Below are 24,129 nucleotides of genomic sequence, written 5' to 3'. Positions count from 1 at the left end.
TACACACGCACACACACACACACACACACACACACACACACACACACACACACACACACACACACACACACACACACACACACACACACACACACACACAGCAAGATAAACTTTGTTAGAGTGTTCCTTTAATGATTCTCCAGTTCTACTCCAGTGAATGGATCATATGATTGCTGATCATAAGACCAGCAACTCTTTGGGGTTGTTTTGCTCAGTGCATAAAGTGAAGGTTGTAGTACTAGAATACACTACTACCCTGCCTGTGTAAAGCTTAGTATTAAACACACACACACACAGACACACAACAGTGTTAAACAAGCAAAGGTCGTCTCACTACAGAAAGTTAATCGCCCGTATCACCAACTCTTAGATGATAATAGGTCTAGGTTTGTTTTTAAAAAGCCCCTCGGACGACCTTTTCATTTGAATGCCTCTCAGAATCAGAAAGGGTCATTTAAAGTAAAGCAAAAACATGTAGTTGTATTGTAGTGAAGTATGAGGCTTAGTACACGCTTCAGAATGTTCCTTATTCAGCTATGACCTTTCCACTGCAGGGCTGACTGAATCTGTGTACCATCTACCATGTCCACAACCATTAAGATTATACAGGATAGTTTAACAAAATATATTAGTAACATATTAGTGGTGTTCCATCCAGCCTGGTTAGAATAATGGACAGCACTAAGGCCAGTAACGACTCCAGTCTTAATGTAAGGTGATCACTGATGCAGGCTGGGAGTAGTTATTCCCTACAGTTTATAACGCTGTTGGAAACACTATTGATATCTGAATGAGATACAAGTATGTAACATTAATAAACAATGTCATAAGCAGCCATTAAACTGAAAGTGTAAGCTAGTGTACGGTATAATGTACAGACTTGTTAGAGTTGACCTCACCTAGTGTTGAATTTGTCCACTAAATTCAAGGACAGTTGTCATGCCAACTCCTCCCAGCATCATGTTGGATGAGACATTTCTTCAATCACTTGAGATTCCTGTCCTTCTTTCCCGTTCCACTCCAGCACACATACTGTATGACCCCCCCTCTCTCTCACACACACACACACACACACACACACACACACACACACACACACACACACACACACACACACACACACACACACGGAGAGAGGCTCAGAAGTGTGACATATCATGAGGCTTTCTGTTCCGATTAGGGGCTATAGCTAAAATCAGAGCTGTTTTCCAACACAGTGTGTGTGTGTGTGTGTGTGTGTGTGTGTGTGTGTGTGTGTGTGTGTGTGTGTGTTGGCTGGCTGGGTGGATGGGTAGGATGTTTAATAATTGAAGAGTCGGGGAGCGGGCCTGTCACACAGCCGCCTTGTCTGGAATGTTTCCTATGCAATTAGACGGCGGGACACATTTGAAGACGACCCACCAAAAAGAGCGGCACGAAAATAAGTGACATCTGAAACTTAAAGGAAATTATCTCTTCACACAAGTGAAATGTGAAGGTTACTTAGCAATGCTTAACTCAGAGATGTGGCTGTATGAAGTGTGAGTTTGTGTGTGTTTAACTCAGAGATGTGGCTGTGGCTGTGGCTGTGTGTGTGTGTGTGTGTGTGTGTGTGTGTGTGTGTGTGTGTGTGTGTGTGTGTGTGTGTGTGTGTGTGTGTGTGTGTGTGTGTGTGTGTGTGTGTGTGTGTGTGTGTGCGTGTGCGTGCGTGTGTGTGACGTGTGCGGGTGTGTTTGACTCAGGCCCAATTTTTTTTTTTTACTTACAAGAGCTTCAGTCAAGGGAGATCACAGAAGGAATGGAAACTAATTTTGACTCGGGGCGTACGGAGAGATAGAGATAGAAACATCAGAAAATCTGTGGAAATAATGAGATCTCTAGATGTTTTCTGGAAGATATGGCATGACGCCTACAGATGCACTCCTCATATATACACCTAAAGACACAGACACAGTCCCACTCACACACTCCTAACCCCAGAACACACACTGTGGTCCGACAGCACAGTATTGCACGTATGGTTCAAAGACATTTAACATTTACATTTAAGTCATTTAGCAGACGCTCTTATCCAGAGCGACTTACAATGACCGGTACTGTATACACACATATTCATAGTACTGTGTAAACACACTTCATTCTGTCACATACAGACACATACTACACAGGCCAAACACAAACCAATCTATCAATTACTTCAAGTGTTCATTGGAATGACGGACAACCATGGAAAAAGCTAATGTGTCTATTTTTGTTATAATTTCCCAGGCTCCTTGACCCGAGTCAGAACAACCTTCCAAAAGCCATTTTTTCGGCATTTTTTACTTCCAAGCTGCAACGATAACGCTGTCATCTCCACAACATATCGTAAGTCACAGCCCAACGAGCTACACACATCCTCACCCTCCTGTTCCAGGGTGAGACAGACAGACAGTAAGGCAGGCTGGCAGACAGATACACAGGCACAGAGAAAGTAGTGCCCAAAACAGTTCAATGTCAACGTTTTGTTCCAACAGTACGGTGGCTTGTGACATCATGTTGTTGAACCAGTACTGTGGCTCGTGACATCATGTTGTTGAACCGGGTACGGTGGCTCGTGACATCATGTTGTTGAACCAGTATGGTGGCTCGTGACATCATGTTGTTGAACCGGTATGCTGGCTCGTGACATCATGTTGTTGAACCGGGTACGGTGGCTCGTGACATGTTGTAGAACCAGTACGGTGGCTCGTGACATCATGTTGTTGAACCGGTATGCTGGCTCGTGCCATAATGTTGTTGAACCGGTGTGCTGGCTCATGACATCATGTTGTTGAACCGGTAAAGTGGCTTGTGACATCATGTTGTTGAACCGGTATGCTGGCTCGTGACATCATGTTGTTGAACCGGTATGCTGGCTCATGACATCATGTTGTTGAACCAGTAAAGTGGCTCGTGACATCATGTTGTTGAACCGGTATGGTGGCTAGTGACATCATGTTAATGAACCGATGCGGTGGCTCGTGACATCATGTTGTTGAACCGGTATGCTGGCTCGTGACATCATGTTGTTGAACCGTTACGGTGGCTCGTGACATCATGTTGTTGAACTGTTACTGTGGCTCGTGACATCATGTTGTTGAACCGGTATGGTGGCTCGTGACATCATGTTAATGAACCGGTACGGTGGCTCGTGACATCATGTTGTTGAACCGGTATGCTGGCTCTTGACATCATGTTGTTGAACCGGGTACGGTGGCTCGTGACATCATGTTGTTGAACCGGTACGGTGGCATGTGACATCATGTTGTTGAACCGGTATGTTGGCTCGTGACATCATGTTGTTGAACCGGTATAATGGCTCGTGACATTATATTGTTGAACCATTACGGTGGCTCGTGACATCATGTTGTTGAACTGTTACTGTGGCTCATGACATCATGTTGTTGAACCGGTATGCTGGCTCTTGACATCATGTTGTTGAACCGGTACGGTGGCTCGTGACATCATGTTGTTGAACCGGTGTGCTGGATCGTGACATCATCTTGTTGAACGATACGGTGGCTCGTGACATCATGTTGTTGAACCGTGTGCTGGCTCGTGACATCATGTTGTTGAACCGGTGCGGTGGCTCGTGACATCATGTTTTTGAACCAGTACGGTGGCTCGTGACATCATGTTGTTGAACCGGTATGCTGGCTCGTGCCATAATGTTGTTGAACCGGTGTGCTGGCTCATGACATCATGTTGTTGAACTGGTAAAGTGGCTTGTGACATCATGTTGTTGAACCGGTATGCTGGCTCGTGACATCATGTTGTTGAACCGGTATGCTGGCTCATGACATCATGTTGTTGAACCAGTAAAGTGGCTCGTGACATCATGTTGTTGAACCGGTATGGTGGCTAGTGACATCATGTTAATGAACCGGTACGGTGGCTCGTGACATCATGTTGTTGAACCGGTATGCTGGCTCGTGACATCATGTTGTTGAACCGTTACGGTGGCTCGTGACATCATGTTGTTGAACTGTTACTGTGGCTCGTGACATCATGTTGTTGAACCGGTATGGTGGCTCGTGACATCATGTTAATGAACCGGTACGGTGGCTCGTGACATCATGTTGTTGAACCGGTATGCTGGCTCTTGACATCATGTTGTTGAACCGGGTACGGTGGCTCGTGACATCATGTTGTTGAACCGGTACGGTGGCATGTGACATCATGTTGTTGAACCGGTATGTTGGCTCGTGACATCATGTTGTTGAACCGGTATAATGGCTCGTGACATTATATTGTTGAACCATTACGGTGGCTCGTGACATCATGTTGTTGAACTGTTACTGTGGCTCATGACATCATGTTGTTGAACCGGTATGCTGGCTCTTGACATCATGTTGTTGAACCGGTACGGTGGCTCGTGACATCATGTTGTTGAACCGGTGTGCTGGATCGTGACATCATCTTGTTGAACCGGTACGGTGGCTCGTGACATCATGTTGTTGAACCGGTGTGCTGGCTCGTGACATCATGTTGTTGAACCGGGTACGGTGGCTCGTGACATCATGTTTTTGAACCAGTACGGTGGCTCGTGACATCATGTTGTTGAACCGGTATGCTGGCTCGTGCCATAATGTTGTTGAACCGGTGTGCTGGCTCATGACATCATGTTGTTGAACCGGTAAAGTGGCTCGTGACATCATGTTGTTGAACCGGTACAGTGGCTCGTGACATCATGTTGTTGAACCGGTATGCTGGCTCGTGACATCATGTTGTTGAACCGGTATGCTGGCTCATGACATCATGTTGTTGAACCGGTAAAGTGGCTCGTGACATCATGTTGTTGAACTGTTACTGTGGCTCGTGACATCATGTTGTTGAACTGTTACTGTGGCTCGTGACATCATGTTGTTGAACCGGTATGGTGGCTCGTGACATCATGTTAATGCACCGGTACGGTGGCTCGTGACATCATGTTGTTGAACCGGTATGCTGGCTCGTGACATCATGTTGTTCAACCGGTACTGTGGCTCGTGACATCATAATATAATAATAATAATAATATATCCCATTTAGCAGACGCTTTTGTCCAAAGCGACTTACAAGTCGGCTGGGGCCACTACTTTTTACATATGGGTGGTCCCAGTGGGAATCGAACCCACGACGCTTGGCGTTGCAAGCGCCATGCTCTACCGACTGAGCCACACAGGACCATCATGTTGTTGAACCGGTACGGTGGCTCGTGACATCATGTTGTCGAACCGGTATGCTTGCTCTTGACATCATGTTGTTGAACCGGTACGGTGGCTCATGACATCATGTTGTTGAACCGGTACGGTGGCTTGTGACATCATGTTGTTGAACCGGTATGCTGGCTCGTGACATCATGTTGTTGAACCGGTATAATGGCTCGTGACATTATATTGTTGAACCGTTACGGTGGCTCGTGACATCATGTTGTTGAACTGTTACTGTTGCTCGTGACATCATGTTGTTGAACCGGTATGCTGGCTCTTGACATCATGTTGTTGAACCGGTACGGTGGCTCGTGACATCATGTTGTTGAACCGGTGTGCTGGATCGTGACATCATCTTGTTGAACCGGTACGGTGGCTCGTGACATCATGTTGTTGAACCGGTGTGCTGGCTCGTGACATCATGTTGTTGAACCGGGGACGGTGGCTCGTGACATCATGTTGTTGAACCGGTACGCTGGCTCGTGACATCATGTTGTTGAACTGGGTACGGTGGCTCGTGACATCATGTTAATGAACCGGTACGGTGGATTGTGACATCATGTTGTTGAACCGGTATGCTGGCTCGTGACATGTTGTTGAACCGGTATAATGGCTCGTGACATCATGTTGTTGAACTGGTATGCTGGCTCGTGACATCATGTTGTTGAACTGGTATGCTGGCTCGTGACATCATGTTGTTGAACCGGTATAATGGCTCGTGACATCATGTTGTTGAACCGGGTACGGTGGCTCGTGACATCATGTTGTTGAACCGGTACGGTGGCTCGTGACATCATGTTGTTGAACCGGTATACTGGCTCTTGACATCATGTTGAACCGATGCGGTGGCTCGTGACATCATGTTGTTGAACAGGTACAGTGGCTCGTGACATCATGTTGTTGAACCGTGCGGTGGCTCGTGACATCATGTTGTCGAACCGGTATGCTTGCTCTTGACATCATGTTGTTGAACCGTGCGGTGGCTCGTGACATCATGTTGTTGAAACGGTGGCTTGTGACATCATGTTGTTGAACCGGTATGCTGGCTCGTGACATCATGTTGTTGAACCGGTATAATGGCTCGTGACATTATATTGTTGAACCGCTACGGTGGCTCGTGACATCATGTTGTTGAACTGTTACTGTTGCTCGTGACATCATGTTGTTGAACCGGTATGCTGGCTCTTGACATCATGTTGTTGAACCGCACGGTGGCTCGTGACATCATGTTGTTGAACCGGTGTGCTGGATCGTGACATCATCTTGTTGAACCGTACGGTGGCTCGTGACATCATGTTGTTGAACCGGTGTGCTGGCTCGTGACATCATGTTGTTGAACCGGGGCGGTGGCTCGTGACATCATGTTGTTGAACCGTGCGCTGGCTCGTGACATCATGTTGTTGAACTGGGTACGGTGGCTCGTGACATCATGTTAATGAACGGGCGGTGGATTGTGACATCATGTTGTTGAACCGGTATGCTGGCTCGTGACATGTTGTTGAACCGGTATAATGGCTCGTGACATCATGTTGTTGAACTGGTATGCTGGCTCGTGACATCATGTTGTTGAACTGGTATGCTGGCTCGTGACATCATGTTGTTGAACCGGTATAATGGCTCGTGACATCATGTTGTTGAACCGGTACGGTGGCTCGTGACATCATGTTGTTGAAACGGTGGCTCGTGACATCATGTTGTTGAACCGGTATACTGGCTCTTGACATCATGTTGAACCGGTACGGTAGCTCGTGACATCATGTTGTTGAACAGGTACAGTGGCTCGTGACATCATGTTGTTGAACCGGTATGCTGGCTCGTGACATGTTGTTGAACCGGTATAATGGCTCATGACATCATGTTGTTGAACCGGTACGGTGGCTCGTGACATCATATTGTTGAACCGTTACGGTGGCTCATGACATCATGTTGTTGAACTGTTACTGTGGCTTGTGACATCATGTTGTTGAACCGGTACGGTGGCTCGTGACATCATGTTGTTGAACCGGTACGGTGGCTCGTGACATCATGTTGCTGAAACGCTATGCTGGCTCGTGACATCATGTTGTTGAACCGGTACGCTGGCTCGTGACATCATGTTGTTGAACCGATGTGCTGGCTCGTGACATCATGTTGTTGAACCGGTACGGTGGCTCGTGACATCATGTTGTTGAATCGGTACTATGGCTCGTGACATCATGTTGTTGAACCGGTATGCTGGCTCGTGACATCATGTTGTTGAACCGCTACTGTGGCTCGTGACATCATGTTGTTGAACCGGTACGGTGGCTCGTGACATCATGTTGTCGAACCGGTATGCTTGCTCTTGACATCATGTTGTTGAACCGGTACGGTGGCTCGTGACATCATGTTGTTGAACCGGTACGGTGGCTTGTGACATCATGTTGTTGAACCGGTATGCTGGCTCGTGACATCATGTTGTTGAACCGGGTACGGTGGCTCGTGACATCATGTTGTTGAACCGGTACGGTGGCTCGTGACATCATGTTGTTGAACCGGTATGCTGGCTCGTGACATCATGTTGTTGAACCGTTACGGTGGCTCGTGACATCATGTTGTTGAACTGTTACTGTGGCTCGTGACATCATGTTGTTGAACCGGTATGGTGGCTCGTGACATCATGTTAATGAACCGGTACGGTGGCTCGTGACATCATGTTGTTGAACCGGTATGCTGGCTCGTGACATCATGTTGTTCAACCGGTACTGTGGCTCGTGACATCATGTTGTTGAACCGGTACGGTGGCTCGTGACATCATGTTGTCGAACCGGTATGCTTGCTCTTGACATCATGTTGTTGAACCGGTACGGTGGCTCGTGACATCATGTTGTTGAACCGGTACGGTGGCTTGTGACATCATGTTGTTGAACCGGTATGCTGGCTCGTGACATCATGTTGTTGAACCGGTATAATGGCTCGTGACATTATATTGTTGAACCGTTACGGTGGCTCGTGACATCATGTTGTTGAACTGTTACTGTTGCTCGTGACATCATGTTGTTGAACCGGTATGCTGGCTCTTGACATCATGTTGTTGAACCGTACGGTGGCTCGTGACATCATGTTGTTGAACCGTGTGCTGGATCGTGACATCATCTTGTTGAACCGGTACGGTGGCTCGTGACATCATGTTGTTGAACCGGTGTGCTGGCTCGTGACATCATGTTGTTGAACCAGGGGACGGTGGCTCGTGACATCATGTTGTTGAACCGATGCGCTGGCTCGTGACATCATGTTGTTGAACTGGGTACGGTGGCTCGTGACATCATGTTAATGAACCGGTACGGTGGATTGTGACATCATGTTGTTGAACCGGTATGCTGGCTCGTGACATGTTGTTGAACCGTATAATGGCTCGTGACATCATGTTGTTGAACTGGTATGCTGGCTCGTGACATCATGTTGTTGAACTGGTATGCTGGCTCGTGACATCATGTTGTTGAACCGGTATAATGGCTCGTGACATCATGTTGTTGAACCGGGTACGGTGGCTCGTGACATCATGTTGTTGAACCGGTACGGTGGCTCGTGACATCATGTTGTTGAACCGGTATACTGGCTCTTGACATCATGTTGAACCGGTACGGTGGCTCGTGACATCATGTTGTTGAACAGGTACAGTGGCTCGTGACATCATGTTGTTGAACCGGTACGGTGGCTCGTGACATCATGTTGTCGAACCGGTATGCTTGCTCTTGACATCATGTTGTTGAACCGGTACGGTGGCTCGTGACATCATGTTGTTGAACCGGTACGGTGGCTTGTGACATCATGTTGTTGAACCGGTATGCTGGCTCGTGACATCATGTTGTTGAACCGGTATAATGGCTCGTGACATTATATTGTTGAACCGTTACGGTGGCTCGTGACATCATGTTGTTGAACTGTTACTGTTGCTCGTGACATCATGTTGTTGAACCGGTATGCTGGCTCTTGACATCATGTTGTTGAACCGGTACGGTGGCTCGTGACATCATGTTGTTGAACCGGTGTGCTGGATCGTGACATCATCTTGTTGAACCGGTACGGTGGCTCGTGACATCATGTTGTTGAACCGGTGTGCTGGCTCGTGACATCATGTTGTTGAACCGGGGACGGTGGCTCGTGACATCATGTTGTTGAACCGATGCACGCTGGCTCGTGACATCATGTTGTTGAACTGGGTACGGTGGCTCGTGACATCATGTTAATGAACCGTACGGTGGATTGTGACATCATGTTGTTGAACCGGTATGCTGGCTCGTGACATGTTGTTGAACCGGTATAATGGCTCGTGACATCATGTTGTTGAACTGGTATGCTGGCTCGTGACATCATGTTGTTGAACTGGTATGCTGGCTCGTGACATCATGTTGTTGAACCGGTATAATGGCTCGTGACATCATGTTGTTGAACTGGGTACGGTGGCTCGTGACATCATGTTGTTGAACCGGTACGGTGGCTCGTGACATCATGTTGTTGAACCGGTATACTGGCTCTTGACATCATGTTGAACCGGTACGGTGGCTCGTGACATCATGTTGTTGAACAGGTACAGTGGCTCGTGACATCATGTTGTTGAACCGGTATGCTGGCTCGTGACATGTTGTTGAACCGGTATAATGGCTCATGACATCATGTTGTTGAACCGGTACGGTGGCTCGTGACATCATATTGTTGAACCGTTACGGTGGCTCATGACATCATGTTGTTGAACTGTTACTGTGGCTTGTGACATCATGTTGTTGAACCGGTACGGTGGCTCGTGACATCATGTTGTTGAACCGGTACGGTGGCTCGTGACATCATGTTGCTGAAACGCTATGCTGGCTCGTGACATCATGTTGTTGAACCGGTACGCTGGCTCGTGACATCATGTTGTTGAACCGATGTGCTGGCTCGTGACATCATGTTGTTGAACCGGTACGGTGGCTCGTGACATCATGTTGTTGAATCGGTACTATGGCTCGTGACATCATGTTGTTGAACCGGTATGCTGGCTCGTGACATCATGTTGTTGAACCGCTACTGTGGCTCGTGACATCATGTTGTTGAACCGGTACGGTGGCTCGTGACATCATGTTGTCGAACCGGTATGCTTGCTCTTGACATCATGTTGTTGAACCGGTACGGTGGCTCGTGACATCATGTTGTTGAACCGGTATGCTGGCTCGTGACATCATGTTGTTGAACCGGTATAATGGCTCGTGACATTATATTGTTGAACCGTTACGGTGGCTCGTGACATCATGTTGTTGAACTGTTACTGTTGCTCGTGACATCATGTTGTTGAACCGGTATGCTGGCTCTTGACATCATGTTGTTGAACCGATGCGGTGGCTCGTGACATCATGTTGTTGAACCGGTGTGCTGGATCGTGACATCATCTTGTTGAACCGTACGGTGGCTCGTGACATCATGTTGTTGAACCGGTGTGCTGGCTCGTGACATCATGTTGTTGAACCAGGGGACGGTGGCTCGTGACATCATGTTGTTGAACCGTGCGCTGGCTCGTGACATCATGTTGTTGAACTGGGTACGGTGGCTCGTGACATCATGTTAATGAACCGGTACGGTGGATTGTGACATCATGTTGTTGAACCGGTATGCTGGCTCGTGACATGTTGTTGAACCGGTATAATGGCTCGTGGCATCATGTTGTTGAACTGGTATGCTGGCTCGTGACATCATGTTGTTGAACTGGTATGCTGGCTCGTGACATCATGTTGTTGAACCGGTATAATGGCTCGTGACATCATGTTGTTGAACCGGGTACGGTGGCTCGTGACATCATGTTGTTGAACCGGTATGCTGGCTCGTGACATGTTGTTGAACCGGTATAATGGCTCATGACATCATGTTGTTGAACCGGTACGGTGGCTCGTGACATCATATTGTTGAACCGTTACGGTGGCTCATGACATCATGTTGTTGAACTGTTACTGTGGCTTGTGACATCATGTTGTTGAACCGGTACGGTGGCTCGTGACATCATGTTGTTGAACCGGTACGGTGGCTCGTGACATCATGTTGCTGAAACGCTATGCTGGCTCGTGACATCATGTTGTTGAACCGATGTGCTGGCTCGTGACATCATGTTGTTGAACCGGTACGGTGGCTCGTGACATCATGTTGTTGAACCGGTACGGTGGCTCGTGACATCATGTTGTTGAATCGGTACTATGGCTCGTGACATCATGTTGTTGAACCGGTATGCTGGCTCGTGACATCATGTTGTTGAACCGCTACTGTGGCTCGTGACATCATGTTGTTGAACCAGTACGGTAGCTCGTGACATCATGTTGTTGAACCGGTATGGTGGCTCGTGACATCATGTTGTTGAACCGGTGTGCTGGCTCGTGACATCATCTTGTTGAATCGGTATGGTGGCTCGTGACATCATGTTAATGAACCGGCACGGTGGCTTGTAACATCATGTTATTGAACCGGTATGCTGGCTCGTGACATCATGTTGTTGAACCGGTATAATGGCTCGTGACATCATGTTGTTGAACCGGTATGCTGGCTCTTGACATCATGTTGTTGAACCGGTACGGTGGCTCGTGACATCATGTTGTTGAACCGTACGGTGGCTTGTGACATCATGTTGTTGAACCGGTATGCTGGCTCGTGACATCATGTTGTTGAACCGGTATAATGGCTCGTGACATTATATTGTTGAACCGTTATGGTGGCTCGTGACATCATGTTGTTGAACTGTTACTGTGGCTCGTGACATCATGTTGTTGAACCGGTATGCTGGCTCGTGACATCATGTTGTTGAACCGGTATGCTGGCTCATGACATCATGTTGTTGAACCGGTAAAGTGGCTCGTGACATCATGTTGTTGAACTGTTACTGTGGCTCGTGACATCATGTTGTTGAACTGTTACTGTGGCTCGTGACATCATGTTGTTGAACCGGTATGGTGGCTCGTGACATCATGTTAATGCACCGGTACGGTGGCTCGTGACATCATGTTGTTGAACCGGTATGCTGGCTCGTGACATCATGTTGTTCAACCGGTACTGTGGCTCGTGACATCATGTTGTTGAACCGGTACGGTGGCTCGTGACATCATGTTGTCGAACCGGTATGCTTGCTCTTGACATCATGTTGTTGAACCGGTACGGTGGCTCGTGACATCATGTTGTTGAACCGGTACGGTGGCTTGTGACATCATGTTGTTGAACCGGTATGCTGGCTCGTGACATCATGTTGTTGAACCGGTATAATGGCTCGTGACATTATATTGTTGAACCGCTACGGTGGCTCGTGACATCATGTTGTTGAACAGGTACTGTTGCTCGTGACATCATGTTGTTGAACCGGTATGCTGGCTCTTGACATCATGTTGTTGAACCGGTACGGTGGCTCGTGACATCATGTTGTTGAACCGGTGTGCTGGATCGTGACATCATCTTGTTGAACCGGTACGGTGGCTCGTGACATCATGTTGTTGAACCGGTGTGCTGGCTCGTGACATCATGTTGTTGAACCGGGGACGGTGGCTCGTGACATCATGTTGTTGAACCGGTACGCTGGCTCGTGACATCATGTTGTTGAACTGGGTACGGTGGCTCGTGACATCATGTTAATGAACCGGTACGGTGGATTGTGACATCATGTTGTTGAACCGGTATGCTGGCTCGTGACATGTTGTTGAACCGGTATAATGGCTCGTGACATCATGTTGTTGAACTGGTATGCTGGCTCGTGACATCATGTTGTTGAACTGGTATGCTGGCTCGTGACATCATGTTGTTGAACCGGTATAATGGCTCGTGACATCATGTTGTTGAACCGGGTACGGTGGCTCGTGACATCATGTTGTTGAACCGGTATACTGGCTCTTGACATCATGTTCAACCGGTACGGTGGCTCGTGACATCATGTTGTTGAACAGGTACAGTGGCTCGTGACATCATGTTGTTGAACCGGTATGCTGGCTCGTGACATGTTGTTGAACCGGTATAATGGCTCATGACATCATGTTGTTGAACCGGTACGGTGGCTCGTGACATCATATTGTTGAACCGTTACGGTGGCTCATGACATCATGTTGTTGAACTGTTACTGTGGCTTGTGACATCATGTTGTTGAACCGGTACGGTGGCTCGTGACATCATGTTGTTGAACCGGTACGGTGGCTCGTGACATCATGTTGCTGAAACGCTATGCTGGCTCGTGACATCATGTTGTTGAACCGTACGCTGGCTCGTGACATCATGTTGTTGAACCGATGTGCTGGCTCGTGACATCATGTTGTTGAACCGGTACGGTGGCTCGTGACATCATGTTGTTGAATCGGTACTATGGCTCGTGACATCATGTTGTTGAACCGGTATGCTGGCTCGTGACATCATGTTGTTGAACCGCTACTGTGGCTCGTGACATCATGTTGTTGAACCAGTACGGTAGCTCGTGACATCATGTTGTTGAACCGGTATGGTGGCTCGTGACATCATGTTGTTGAACCGGTGTGCTGGCTCGTGACATCATCTTGTTGAATCGGTATGGTGGCTCGTGACATCATGTTAATGAACCGGTACGGTGGCTTGTAACATCATGTTATTGAACCGGTATGCTGGCTCGTGACATCATGTTGTTGAACCGGTATAATGGCTCGTGACATCATGTTGTTGAACCGGTATGCTGGCTCTTGACATCATGTTGTTGAACCGGGTACGGTGGCTCGTGACATCATGTTGTTGAACCGGTACGGTGGCTTGTGACATCATGTTGTTGAACCGGTATGCTGGCTCGTGACATCATGTTGTTGAACCGGTATAATGGCTCGTGACATTATATTGTTGAACCGTTATGGTGGCTCGTGACATCATGTTGTTGAACTGTTACTGTGGCTCGTGACATCATGTTGTTGAACCGGTATGCTGGCTCTTGACATCATGTTGTTGAACCGGTACGGTGGCTCGTGACATCATGTTGTTGAACCGGTGTGCTGGATCGTGACATCATCTTGTTGAACCGGTACGGTGGCTCGTGACATCATGTTGTTGAATCGGTGTGCTGGCTCGTGACATCATGTTGTTGAACCGGGGACGGTGGCTCGTGACATCATGTTGTTGAACCGGTACGCTGGCTCGTGACATCATGTTGTTGAACCGGGTACGGTGGCTCGTGACATCATGTTGTTGAACCGGTATGGTGGCTCGCGACATCATGTTGTTGAACCGTTGTGCTGGCTCGTGACATCATCTTGTTGAACCGGTATGGTGGCTCGTGACATCATGTTAATGAACCGGTACGGTGGCTTGTGACATCATGTTGTTGAACTGGTATGCTGGCTCGTGACATCATGTTGTTGAACCGGTATAATGGCTCATGACATCATGTTGTTGAACCGGTACGGTGGCTCGTGACATCATGTTGTTGAACCGGTAAAGTGGCTCGTGACATCATGTTGTTGAACCGGTATGCTGGCTCGTGACATCATGTTGTTGAACCGGTATAATGGCTCGTGACATCATGTTGTTGAACCGGTACCGTGGCTCGTGTCATCATGTTGTTGAACCGTTACCGTGGCTCGTGACATCATGTTGTTGAACTTTTACTGTGGCTCGTGACATCATGTTGTTGAACCGGTACGGTGGCTCGTGACATCATGTTGTTGAACCGGTATACTGGCTCTTGACATCATGTTGAACCGGTACGGTGGCTCGTGACATCATGTTAATGAACCGGTACGGTGGCTTGTGACATCATGTTGTTGAACCGGTATGCTGGCTCGTGACATCATGTTGTTGAACCGGTATAATGGCTCGTGACATCATGTTGTTGAACCGGTACGGTGTCTCGTGACATCATGTTGTTGAACCGGTACGGTGGCTCGTGACATCATGTTGTTGAACCGGTACTGTGGCTCGTGACATCATGTTGTTGAACCGGTATGCTGCCTCATGACATCATGTTGTTGAACAGGTAAAGTGGCTCGTGACATCATGTTGTTGAACCGCTATGCTGGCTCGTGACATCATGTTGTTGAACCGGTACGCTGGCTCGTGACATCATCTTGTTGAACCGGGTACGGTGGCTCGTGACATCATGTTGTTGAACAGGTACAGTGGCTCGTGACATCATGTTGTTGAACCGGTATGCTGGCTCTTGACATCATGTTGAACCGGTACTGTGGCTCGTGACATCATGTTGTTGAACCGGTATGCTGGCTCGTGACATCATGTTGTTGAACCGGTATGCTGGCTCATGACATCATGTTGTTGAACAGGTAAAGTGGCTCGTGACATCATGTTGTTGAACCGCTATGCTGGCTCGTGACATCATGTTGTTGAACCGGTACGCTGGCTCGTGACATCATCTTGTTGAACCGGGTACGGTGGCTCGTGACATCATGTTGTTGAACAGGTACAGTGGCTCGTGACATCATGTTGTTGAACCGGTATGCTGGCTCTTGACATCATGTTGAACCGGTACTGTGGCTCGTGACATCATGTTGTTGAACCGGTATGCTGGCTCGTGATATCATTTTGTTGAACCGGTGTGCTGGCTCGTGACATCATGTTGTTGAACCGGTGTGCTGGCTCGTGACATCATGTTGTTGAACCGGTATGCTGGCTCGTGACATCATGTTGTTGAACCGGTGTGCTGGCTCGTGACATCACGATATTGAACTGGTGTGCTGGCTCGTGACATCATGTTGTTTTTCAAAAAGCTGCACGAGAGCGATAGCCTTCCTCTCATCCTCCTTCCTTCCTCCGCTCTACCTCCCTCTCTATCTCCCTACTTCCCCCCTCTCTATCTCCCTACTTCCTCCTCTCTACCTCCCTCTCTATCTGCCTACTTCCCTACCTCTCTCTCCTTCCTTCCCCCCTCTCTGTCTCCCTACTTCCCCCCTCTCTATCTCCCTACTACCTCCCTCTCTATCTCCCTACTACCTCCCTCTCTATCTGCCTACTTCCCTACCTCTCTCCCTCTCTCTCTCCTTCCCTTCCTTTCTTCCCTCCCTCCCTCTCTACAGCAGAACTTATGAAGGTGAGTGTCTGCATGACAGGCAGAGAATAAAATAGACAAACCCAGGGATAAAAATGAAATCAAAAGTAGCCTTCTCGACCAGTAATTGCACTGCTTCGCTGAGCTCTCAGATATATGAAGGTGATTTACTGTCCGCCACGCCACCACAGATCAGGAGGCCCTCGCAGAGAAACACTTGTGCTATGAAATTGTTTAAATCTCATCAAGTTCTGCTTTCACAGCAGACCATAAATCACAAAGTCTGTTATCATAGACCTCCATGAGCGGCTGTGAGGCAGGCAATGGATCGTGGGTATATATAATCTTGACTGAGCAAACAGCCGGGTCTGAGGAGAGAGAGTAGCAGGGAGGACTGAAATACCTTCATATTTGCCGTGGTGGTGGTAGTTGGTGCAGCTGGAGGACCACTGACTACACTACCGCTGGGTCACTGACTACACTACCATTGGGTCACTGATTACACTACCGTTGGGTCACTGACTACACTACTGTTGGGTCACTAACTACACGACAGCTTTGTCACTGACTACACTGCTGTTGGGTCACTGACTATACCATTGGGTCACTGATTACACTACCGTTGGGTAACTGACTACACTACCGTTGGGGCACTAACTACACTACAGCTGGGTCACTGACGACACTACCGTTGGGTCACTGCCTACACTACAGCTGGGTCACTGACGACACTACCGTTGGGTCACTGCCTACACTACAGCTGGACAACAACTGATTACACTGCAGCTGGACAACAACTGACTACACTGCAGCTGGACAACAACTGACTCCACTGCAGCTGGACAACAACTGACTCCACTGCAGCTGGACAACAACTGACTCCACTGCAGCTGGACAACAACTGACTACACTGCAGCTGGACAACAACTGACTACACTGCAGCTGGACAACAACTGATTACACTGCAGCTGGACAACAACTGACTACACTGCAGCTGGACAACAACTGACTCCACTGCAGCTGGACAACAACTGACTCCACTGCAGCTGGACAACAACTGACTCCACTGCAGCTGGACAACAACTGACTACACTGCAGCTGGACAACAACTGACTACACTGCAGCTGGACAACAACTGATTACACTGCAGCTGGACAACAACTGACTACACTGCAGCTGGACAACAACTGACTACACTGCAGCTGGACAACAACTGACTACACTGCAGCTGGTGGACCACTGACTGTGATGGATATCAAATTTCCTCCACTCTGCATCTATTACCTGCTAATTGTTACTGCATACATTTCTTGTCAACAAGAAAAAGGTAAATTAATTAAGTAAAAAAATGTTTACAAGTGTTTACAATCCCAACAGGGAGGGTGAAGCCCAGGGCATTGTTCAAGTAAATTAACTTACTGCTGGGGAGGGGTTAAAGTTTGTCATAAAGACACAGACAGACAGGCCAATATAATACAGGAGTTCCGGTACCAGACAGAGTGACCAGCCACAGACAGACAGGTCAATATAATACAGGAGTCCCGGTACCAGACAGAAAGGCCAATATAATACAGGAGTCCCGGTACCAGACAGACAGGCCAATATAATACAGGAGTCCCGGTACCAGACAGAAAGGCCAATATAATACAGGAGTCCCGGTACCAGACAGACAGGCCAATATAATACAGGAGTCCCGGTACCAGACAGAAAGGCCAATATAATACAGGAGTCCCGGTACCAGACAGACAGGCCAATATAATACAGGAGTCCCGGTACCAGACAGAAAGGCCAATATAATACAGGAGTCCCAGTATCAGACAGAAAGGCCAATATAATACAGGAGTCCCGGTACCAGACAGAGTGACCAGCCACAGACAGACAGGCCAATATAATACAGGAGTCCCAGTACCAGACAGACAGGCCAATATAATACAGGAGTCCCGTTACCAGACAGACAGGCCAATATAATACAGGAGTCCCGGTACCAGACAGACAGGCCAATATAATACAGGAGTCCCGGTACCAGACAGACAGGCCAATATAATACAGGAGTCCCGGTACCAGACAGACAGGCCAATATAATACAGGAGTCCCGGTACCAGACAGACAGGCTAATATAATACCGGAGTCCCGGTACCAGACAGAGTGACTAGCCACAAATGAACATAAAGCAGATTTATGTGAAAACACCAGCAAATGGATGAAGGTTGGGGCTAGAGAAAAATAAAGTGTATTACTGCCAACCATTAACTCTCTTTTCTCAATGACACAGGAGCAAGGAGAAAGACGAGAGAGGATACAGAGGAATCAATGAATCAAAGAAACACTTTTGCCGTTTTTAAAATGCAACAATATAAACATTTAAAAGTCCTAAAGTGCATGCAGGTGATCTAATGCATAATTAAAATAGCACTTTTCGGGTATTTATTCAGCTTGAAGTAATTTATCAGACTGAATGCGGGGCGGGCAGGAGGATGAGAGAGAGAGAGAATCCCAGACCCCAGCAGGGCTGCCGTGGAGATGAGCCCTAGCAGAGATTTATCAGTGTTCGGGATCCCCAGCAGATAAATCAGCCAGTGAGAAGCCCAGCTGCGACCCCACGCTGAACTAATGACACGCAGGATATCTGCACTCCACCCGCATCCGAGGGAGAAAAAGATAACAAGCGAGAGACAAGTATTTTCTTCCTGTTTACACAATGCTAAGTTTGACCCTTGAGGGAAGCAACAGCTGTTGCGTTTTAACAAACTATAATTTCTCCTCCGACACCAACAATAATAGTGTTATGATTGGTAATAGTTAATCAACAGTTGGTAGCTACAGCTTGATCCCAGAGTCGACGGGGTCTGTGTGGAATATTTCAGTTCGATCAGTGTTACTTTTTGATGAAATACTTTATCTTTCTCTCTACCTACCTACATAGTATATCCAAATAAAAATGCAAACTGTATACTCTTTATCGGTACCCTAGTGGTGAAGTACAGACCAGATCCAGTGTCTCTCTCTCTCTGCTTAAGCCAGTGGAACTTTGTTTCACTCTGCTCTCTCACTGAGATAAATTAGCGTGTGCCGTGCCAGGCCTCTCTTCTCCTCTCTCTCCTCTCTCTGCTTTTCTCTCTGTTTATCTCTTCTGTCCGTCTGTGTGTGTCCCCGTGTGAGTGAGTGAATTGAATTGAGAGAAAGAGAGTGTATTTCCTCCTTCTCTTTTTCCATGACAACCCTCTTTCAAACAATCCCTTTCCCTTCTCTGTATGGGCTTATGCACTTTGTTGTAGCTAATAAATCTGGGAGTATTTATGATCTGCGATCCCTTTTCATTCCCTTTTAATGGCGACATGTTTGTGGGTGAATTAAGACAGTGTTTTCTACACTAGGCTTAGGGCCAGTGTGAGGCCTGTGAATGTTTTTCTGACTACGGCCCCAGACCCCTAGTCTAAGCACTAAATCACAGTCTTTGTCAGGCTGCGCTGAGCTAGTATGCGTCATTGGGGAGTGCAGGAAGCACTGGGCATAATTCTGTCAATCAACGTAATTTACTATTTCGGTAGCTTCGTAATCTCAGCCCCATAAGTTAGGCTGACAGAAAGGAATTTGGTTTGAAGGAAGTGTTCATCAGGATTTTGGCCCTGGATGCAGTCCGCTGGCCCTCATCTTCTCCCTAAGTGGTCCCATATTTAGACAGAGACACAGAGAGAGAGACAGAGAGAGAGAGACAGAGAGAGAGAGACAGAGAGAGAGAGACAGAGAGAGAGACAGAGACACACAGAGAGAGAGAGACAGGGAGAGAGAGAGAGAGAGAGAGAGACAGGGAGAGAGAGAGAGAGAGACAGGGAGAGAGAGAGAGAGACATGGAGAGAGAGGGAGAGAGAGAGAGACAGGGAGAGAGAAAGACAGGGAGAGAGAGAGACAGGGAGAGAGAGGGAGAGAGAGAGACAGGGAGAGAGAGGGAGAGACAGGGAGAGAGAGAGACAGGGAGAGAGAGCGAGAGAGACAGGGAGAAAGAGAGAGACAGAGAGGGAGAGAGGGAGAGAGAGAGAGACAGAGAGAGATAGGGAGAGAGAGACAGGGAGAGAGGGAGAGAGAGACAGAGAGAGAGAGGGAGGGAGGGAGAGAGAGAGGGAGAGAGAGAGAGAGGGAGGGAGAGAGAGAGAGACAGGGAGAGAGGGAGAGAGAGACAGGGAGAGAGGGAGAGAGAGCGAGAGAGACAGGGAGAGAGGGAGAGACAGTTAGAGAGGGAGAGAGGGAGAGAGAGAGAGAGAGACAGAGAGAGATAGGGAGAGAGAGACAGGGAGAGAGGGAGAGAGAGACAGGGAGAGAGGGAGAGAGAGAGAGACAGGGATAGAGGGAGAGAGAGAGAGAGACAGGGAGAGAGGGAGAGAGACAGGGAGAGAGAGAGAGCAAGAGAGATAGAGAGAGAGAGACAGGGAGAGAGAGAGAGAGAGAGCGAGAGAGAGGCAGAGGTCACGATCAGATGAGCTCCTGCATTTTTTCAGCATTAGATTAGGAGTTAGATAAATTAGGAGTTAGATAAACTTTGATTTTTTTGTCAGGAACACATACTGGATTCTACCCTCTACAACATAACCCCCACTTCAAATCAAAACTTAAAACCTACAACCTGATTTTGGACGGAATTACGGAATCACCTGGAAGGTTCACAACTACCAAGATTTATTTCTCTATACAGCAAATTCTCTGGAAAACAACAGAAACCTGAAAACACCATCCAACCTGGAACTGAGTGAGTAATGCTTAGTCTGAAACTATATTTTATCTCCAAAAGCCAAGAAGGAAAATACACAACATTACTTTATAAGGACTGAATTCTAACATAGTTCTGCCAAGCTTGATACTGCTTCAACTAGCACTGATGTGTCAAGTGAGAGGTGTCAAAGCCCATTAGCCCAACAATGGCAGGAGAGTCACACAGTCTACCCCAACCAAATGGAGAGGCCTTAGAAGCTCCCTCCCGCTGTTCAGAGGTAATTAAAATACAGTACCCTTTGCATGTAAAGAATGATAAGGCAAGAAAAGATTACAAAATGAAGCTCCTTATGGAAAATCAAGAGACACTTTTTGCTGACTATTACAAAAATGGGAACATCAGCAACCTTATCTTCCACACAAACCATCCCCTGGCATGGCACAGTGCTATATTAGCACACTACCCCTTTGTTAAGAGAGGGGGGGTTAACGAGGGGTGGAAACTCAGAATACTTGATAACGAGGACTCTGAGTCAAGTAATATAAATATCTATAAGTCCGGAACAGTAATGGTACAGAGTAACCCCAAACAGTTTCAGCTGGACTTTCACCTAATCAAAGAATTAGCCCAGCAGGAGAAGCTATCCCTTGATAAAGATACCCCCACACCGAGCGGGTCAGACCAGACCTCTTCATTATGTAACCCGACAGACAAGCAACCCCCAGCGGAGAGTCAACCTCCCAGCACAGATTACCACTCCCTCATTGAAATGAAGGACAAATTCACCCAGCTGGAGATAAGGCAGGTGGAGCTGGAACAGCAGGTGATTACACTTCAGTCAGCACAGACCCAGACAACAGTCCAGCACAACAACAGCCCCTTAACCAGACCCGGAGAGCTGGAGGTGGACAGAGATATATCTGCACTTTGGACAGAGACAAATACAACGAGGAGCAGAACAGAGCACTAGAGGAGAGTATCAGACTGCTGGTGGAGAGGTTGAGGGCGATGGAGGAGAGGGTGAGGGGGATGGAGGAGAGGTTGAGGGGGACGGAGTGTGACAGAGAACAACCCACTAGAGAGATGGCCACCCCCACAGAGAAGCCAGCAGAACAGCCCACCTCAGCACCCAACAAAAGTCTCGACACCACAGCAGAACAGTCCACACCAGACCCTGACCATAGAGTCGACATCACAGCAGAACAGACAAATGAAGAACCCCAAGCCCAGCGGCTCTCACCCCCTCTGAGCACCCCCCCTGTCAGCCACCCTGATAACCCTTCTGACAACCCCCCCACACCCACTGAGGACAAACACAAGACACAGATTGTACTACTTATGGACTCAAATGGGAAATATATAGAAGAACAAAAACTTTTTCCCAAACACAGTGTATCTAAACTCTGGTGTGCAAACACCCAGTGCACCATAGACCTTCTGTCTGAGGCCAAACTAGGCTCACCCAGCCACATAATAATACACACAGGCACAAATGACCTGAGAGCACAGCAGGAAAGAGTGGCCACAGCACTGAAGGGAGTGATTGAAAAGGCTTCTTCTACTTTCCCCAACACACAAGTGGTTATCTCCACCCTGCTACCACGAAAAGACTTCCACCCTGCCAAAATACAGCGGGTAAACGCAAGTATTTCCCGTGACTGTGCCTCAAAACCAAACATTTTCCTGGCCCACCACTCCACCCTGGACTTGAACAGCCTCTATGACCAGGTCCACCTCTACAAGGCAGCAGTGCCCACCTTTGCCCGAACTCTAAAGGACATCGCTCTCAAACGTATCCCCAACACTTCACACAGGAGCAACAGATCAATAGACACCCCACCCAGACCAGCGAGACACCCTCCCAGACCTGCAGGATCCCCCCTGGACCTACACATAGAGGACCCACGCCAAGAGGAATTACATCCAGACCACCGCACACCCAGACACATCCACACCCCCACCCCAACCAATCAATACCCCCCCCACATCAACCATGCCCACACCCCATTTAGGCCCCCTCAGATCAGTCCTATGCCACTCCTGCCCACCCCATGCACCCCACCCCCGCAAAGAGGGCCTCAACATGGAAGCCACACATACGCCCAGGTAATTTGTAAGTCGCTCTGGATAAGAGCGTCTGCTAAATGACTTAAATGTAAATGTAAATGTAGTGAGCGGGCAAACAGTCCCAACCCCCACTCTCACACTCGCCCAAGCCAATGGCATGTACCAGATGCTCAGCAGGCTCTGCTCACACTTACTGGCCTGAGGCCAAACCACAACCAACAACATTGGACACTCTATGGAACAAAAAGCATTCACTATATCATCCTGGAATATCCAAGGCCTGAGGTCATCTGCCTTTGGCCTGAAGAGCAGAAACCCGGACTTCACCAAAGAAATCAGCAATACAGACATTGTCATCCTGCAAGAAACCTGGTATAGAGGAGACAGACCCACTGGTTGCTCTCTAGGTTACAGAGAGCTGGTAGTCCCATCCACCAAACTACTAGGTGTGAAACAGGGAAGGGACTCAGGGGGTATGCTAATTTGGTATAGAGCAGACCTAACTCACTCCATTAAATTAATCAAAACAGGAACATTCTACATTTGGCTAGAAATTCAAAAGGAAATGATCCTAACAGAGAAAAATGTCCTCCTGTGTGCTACCTATATCCCCCCACTAGAATCCCCATATTTTAATGAAGACAGCTTCTCCATCCTGGAGGGGGAAATCAATCATTTCCAGGCCCAGGAACATGTACTAGTCTGTGGCGACCTAAATGCCAGAACCGGACAAGAACCTGACACCCTCAGCACACAGGGGGACAGACACCTGCCTGGAGGTGACAGCATTCCCTCCCACATATGCCCCCCTAGGCACAACTATGACAACATAACCAACAAAAATGGGTCACAACTCCTGCAGCTCTGTCGCACGCTAGGTATGTACATAGTCAATGGTAGGCGTCGAGGGGACTCCTATGGTAGGTACACCTATAGCTCATCTCTTGGCAGTAGTACTGTAGACTACTTTATCACTGACCTCAACCCAGAGTCTCTCAGAGCGTTCACAGTCAGCCCACTGACACCCCTATCAGACCACAGCAAAATCACAGTCTACTTAAACAGAGCAATACTCAATCATGAGGCATCAAAGCCAAAGGAACTGAGTAACATTAAGAAATGCTATAGATGGAAGGAATGCAGTTTGGAAACCTACCAAAAAAAAATTAGGCAACAACAAATTCAATCCCCTTTAGACA

The 24,129-nt window shown here is 48.0% G+C and overlaps 1 protein-coding gene and 1 non-coding gene across 2 annotated transcripts in view; both read right to left on the bottom strand.

Annotated features, from left to right (window-relative positions):
* LOC135511171 (leucine-rich melanocyte differentiation-associated protein-like) overlaps positions 1-24,129 on the bottom strand; it is a 485,324-nt gene that overhangs the window by 73,576 nt on the left and 387,619 nt on the right. The gene's annotated exons all lie outside the window — the stretch shown is intronic.
* Positions 5,093-5,168, bottom strand: trnaa-ugc (transfer RNA alanine (anticodon UGC)). The gene has a single exon. It is a non-coding gene; the product is annotated as a tRNA-Ala (tRNA).

This window comes from Oncorhynchus masou, chromosome 23, assembly GCF_036934945.1.
Source record: "Oncorhynchus masou masou isolate Uvic2021 chromosome 23, UVic_Omas_1.1, whole genome shotgun sequence".
Lineage (NCBI taxonomy): Eukaryota > Metazoa > Chordata > Actinopteri > Salmoniformes > Salmonidae > Oncorhynchus > Oncorhynchus masou.
Note: the sequence above shows the minus strand (reverse complement) of the source record. Positions and strands in the feature narration are given on the sequence as shown.